The sequence below is a fragment of the Cryptomeria japonica genome, chromosome 2 (genome assembly GCF_030272615.1).
Source record: "Cryptomeria japonica chromosome 2, Sugi_1.0, whole genome shotgun sequence".
Lineage (NCBI taxonomy): Eukaryota > Viridiplantae > Streptophyta > Pinopsida > Cupressales > Cupressaceae > Cryptomeria > Cryptomeria japonica.
Genome location: NC_081406.1, coordinates 308,947,683 through 308,953,165, shown reverse-complemented (window position 1 = coordinate 308,953,165; position 5,483 = coordinate 308,947,683).

Sequence of the window (5,483 nt, the reverse complement as noted above, 5' to 3'; positions counted from 1 at the left end):
AGTAGCATATGCCAACAATGTTCTTACTCCCTCAAGTCTAGCCACAAGTGCAAAAGTCTCACCATAATCTATTCCTTCTTCTTGAGAATAATCTTTGCAAACTAGTCTTGCTTTATTCCGAATGACCTCTCCTTTTTCATTTAGCTTGTTTCTAAAAATCCACTTTGTACCGATTACATTTTTGTCCTTTGATCTTGGGACCAATGTCCATGTTTCATTCTTCTTGATTTGATCAATCTCTTCTGTCATAGAATTTACCCAATATTCATTGTTAAATGCCTCTTTTACTATTCTCAATTCAAATTCAGATATTAGACATGTGTTTTGTCTCAGTTTGTTCCTTGTCATCACTGGATCATCCTTATCTCCTATAATCTGACTTGATGCATGATTTCTTTTGACATACTTGGCTAATATGGGCTCGGTATGCTCTGTTTGATCTTCTTCATCACTCGGTAACTGAGTATTTTCTTCATTTTCTTCATCAACTTTCTCAGTAGGATTTCTCGGTTGAACATAAACAAATTCTTCATAATTTTTTGGTTCTTTGGAATTTCCTTCATCATTTCTTTCTCCAAATTCATCAATTTTCACATTTTCACTTTCTACTATTTTGTTAGATGATTTGATCAGACATTTAAATGCTTTACTTCTAGAAGAATAACCAAGAAATGTTCCTTCTTCGCTTTTCTGATCAAAATTTCCATTTATGTCATCTTTGTGAACATAACATCTACTTCCAAATATTTTAAAATAACTTACATTGGGTTTCTTATCATACCAGATTTCATATGGTGTCTTCAAAGTTCCTTTCTTCAGTTGTACTCGGTTCAGGGTGTAAACTGCAGTGCTTATTGCTTCTCTCCAAAAGTTTGAGGTACCCTCTTTTCTATCATCAGGGTTTTGGCACAATCTACAATTGATCTGTTTCTTCTTTCAGCTATCCCATTTTACTGAGGTGTTCTCGATGCAGACACTTGTCTCTTTATACCATAATCATTGCAAAATAGATTAAATTCATCAGAAATGAATCCTCCTCCTCTATCAGATCTTAGACATTTCAACTGTCTTCATGTTTATTTTTCAACTCTAGCCTTATACCATTTGAACATTTGAAAGGCTTCTGATTTTTCTTTTAAAAACATAACTGACATCATTCTTGAGTAATCATCCACAAATAATATGAAGTATCTATCTCCATAATAACTTTGAACTTTCATAGGACCACAAAATCAATGTGTACAAGATCTAAAATTCCTTTAGAAGTGTAGGACTTACTTGTAAAGCTTGATCTTGTCATCTTACCCATTTGGCATCCTCGACATATTGCATTCTCTGGTTTTTCCAGGCTCAGTAGACCTCTTACTCGGTGCTTCTTACTTATTTTGATCAGGTTATCAAAATTTACATGACAAAACCTTTTATGCCATAACCAGGTATCTTCTATTTTTGCATATAGACAATTATTCTGAGTTGAGTCAAGATGAAATGTATTACCTTTTGTTTGTGTCCCGGTAGCAGCCAACTTTCCATGCTTGTCATGAACTTTGACAATTCCCTTCTGAAATTTTCGGTATCCTATATTGTTTAGCTATGCTACACTCAACAAATTGTATTTCAAACCTTTAGCCCAGTATACATCATCACAGTTAGCATTGTCAAGAAGTGTTATAGATCCTTTATGTTTCACGGGACATGGTGCATCATTACCAAATCTTACATATCCTCCATCATAGTCTTCTAATTTAACAAACTTGTGTTTATCACCTATCATGTGATGTGAGCATGCACTATCAATGATCCAAGAATCATTTTTATTTATGTGAGATATTAGGGATTTTTCTTCATACCTTTCTTCATCTGATCCATCTTTGATAGCCACATAAACAACTTCCTCTGTATCAGTCCCATCAGATTTATCATCATTGGATTCCTCATCAGCTACTAGGCATATCTTTCTATCTTTCCTTTTGAAGTCTCAGTGTCCTCTGTATTGGTTGTCTTTCTGTCTATCATCTCGGTATTCTCTCTTTTCACTAGATTGTTTGTCAGGACAGTTAGAAGCCATATGTCCTATTCTATCATAGTTAAAGCATTTTAAAGGTAACTTTCCTTTATACTTACCTTTGCCTCTCGGTAACCTTCTGGCTAATAATGCTTCAAACTCTTCTTGCTTTTTTATTTCTTCATTTAGTTTGTGTACCTCTTCCATGTTTTTGTGAAATCTTTCACTTGCTCCACTGTGATTTCCTTTAGTGTACTTATACATTCTATCATTGTAATCATCAGATTCACCAATATGAAAAGAACTAAATGCAGATTCAACTTTATTTACCGAGGATCCACTGTTATCAAAATTACTTAACTCAAATGCATGTAGCTTATCGATAGTAGCATCCAAAGAGACTGGCATGTTTGGCATAGACCTTAATTCATTTATTGCAGAGACTCGAATGGCATAAGCAGGTAGAAGTGTTCTAAGCAACTTACTTGCTACATCCTTTTCTTCAATAGTTCCTCCTGCTCCTTTGATTTGATTGACAATTTCCTTTAACCTTGTATTGTATTGGGTTATGTTCTCACCTTCATTCATTCTCATGGATTCAAGTTGACCTCTTAGACTGTCTACTTTTGCTCTCTGAACATGTTCATCACCACCATACGTAGATATAAGCTTGGTCCACATTGCTTTGTCATCATTGCAGCCTTCTAGATCATTAAACTCTAAGTTGGTTAATGTAGATGTTATTTCAATCATAGCTTGAATATGTTCTTGCTTTGTCTTTATCTCTTCCATTGTCATCGGGTTGGTGCTAGGTGCTATGTAATCATTCTCCAGATAATATGTTGCATATTCTCCAATTCCTGATAAATGCAACTTTATCCTTTTTTGCCATGTGGAGAAACTTGACTTGTTCTGCTTTGGTGCATCCCTTTTATACATCTTTGTATCTTGCCTCAAGTACCTTTAAACTTTTCTTCCAGAGTCCAAAGCTCTAATACCAATTGTTAGTTAAGATGAGAGGGGGGGGGTGAATCATAAAAACTTCACTATACAATATATTCACCAGATTCAACCTCAGTAGCCTTTATCTGATATGCAACTATGACTGTAAATCATTCAATACTCATAAATAGATACACTAAAAACATCATAACACATTTAATACCAAATTTAACATGGAAACCCAAATAGGGAAAAACCACTGTGGGATTTTGGACCCACTAAGAAATATACCCTTCTAGAGTATGCTTGGTTAAAAGCTTAATCTTGTTAAAGATTACAAACACATTGCTAGATGTGACCCAGTTAAGGGATTTCCCTCAGACTTGTTAGAGTCTTGCACTTTGTTAGAAGTGACCTTGTCAAAGGATTTCAAACACTCATTTAGAATGTTACCTTGCTAGAGGGTTTACAAATAAGACTGTTAAGTCCACTCGGTTAAGAGATTTCCTATCACTTACAAAATAAATAACAGTAATAAAATATACCTGCAACTTCACATCTGAAATGCTAAAGTAGATTCTATTTGCTCAAAACAATCTTGTCATAAGACTTATCTTGTCCCTTGTTGGGCTTGCTGGGCTTCTCAATCTGTTCTTCAATCAGATCTTCAAGCTTCTGTGCTCAGTAAACATTACTGTAGCATCATTGTGCATACATTTGCCCACATACATTGTTCATCAACAATTCCTTATTTATAAACAATTTCTAACCGCTTAATCTCCTTGATCACATTTCCCATGATCAATCTTCGCCATCAGATCATCAAACTTGACTAGGTTCAATGTATCCTTCAATCTGAAAATGTTTAACCTCACCTTGGAACTTGCATTCCTTCCTTGGAACTTGTGCTAGGTTATTGCGGTTCAATCTATGTTGTAGATCTTATCTCTTGTATTTTCGATGTCGTAGATCCTTAACAAACTTCTTGCACGACATACCAATCATTTATTCATCTCTAGCTCATTGGTATCCTTCATTAAATAATGCTTTTATTCATCCAATGTGATCTATTATAACTAGGTTGTTACTTGGTAAATAGTGAACTTCACGCGGTAGACATTCTGCCTTCTTTAATCGATATCGATAACCTTAGGGTTTATCGTCTAGATTATTTGCTCGGTGACATAGTACAGTATTAAACTTATAATCAACAACATATGTAGGATATTAAAACAATCAAAACAACATGATCTCATCATTGTCTAACTCGGTAATAGTTGCCCATTGAATAACTCATTTCTCCCCTTCATTATCACATTCTTTCTGTGTCACTTACCGCTCTCTTAATACTCATCAAAACATACTTCTCAAGATATGGCAACATCACATTGAATCAGAAAATCAATTTCTTGACATCAATGACAAAATAATATTATTAAGACAGTAATCATCCTTCTTCAGTTATATCAATAATCTCTAACAACCTTCTCAATATCCTTATTGAAATGCCAACAATCTCCTTTCTATTGTAATGCCAACAGAACTGTGCTGACTAATATATGCATGAAAGTGAAATATTTGAAAGCCACATATCTGATATGGTGGTGGGTTATCACTGCGAGTCATAGTTGACACACTATGCATGATACGAGGGAAGTTGACTTGTCATCGTAGAGACATAGAAACTATTTGCAAGGGAGTCGATAATGATATCAACTCATGCAACAAACAATTCTAATTTGATTTGATCACAAACTTCTCTATGAATATAACAAGAAGAGTTTGAGTTAAATTTTAACAATGTATGTAACAACCGTTGTGATTTAGGAGGTTACATGGAGATTATGGTTGAAATGAGTCTTTCATGGCCAACTGAACTTTTAGACGTGGCTGGGAAACTATTAAGCATTGCATGACATGCAAACTAATTCGCATACCAATGGGGGTGCATGGGAAAGCTAACAACTACATTTATAGTAGTTGGAGTCATTGACTACCCACATAGCATGTAAGCCATATTAGTAGGGTCGGTAGCTCATGTAACCATGCATGTTTTCATTGCAAGCAATGGTCGATTTGTTAATCGACTATGTTTGCATACAACCAAACGAATAGAATTCGAAGTCATTTTTGCTAGACATGCATACGTCATGCATTTAGTTTACAACATTCTATGGTAATTTGGACATGTTGTGTAGTTGGCACAAGAAACAGTCAATGATGGTTAAGATGAGCCCGAAACTAGGAGGAATTACAGTTCAAAAATAACATAAATAAGACTGTTACTACACATAAAACACATAGAATAGAAGGGAGAGAAGATGATATTGTGGAAAAGAGAGAAACTTGCAGAGTATAGAAAAGATAGAACTAAGAATAGAGAATAGAAAAAGCACCTGAATCTTCTTCTCATCTTCAATTCTAAAGATTGTATTGAAGATATTTTGGATTGCAGATCAAAGGACGCATCTCATCCTTTACTCTATATTTATCTTGTTATATGAACTTAAGGTATTTGAAAGGCTTAAGTATTGTA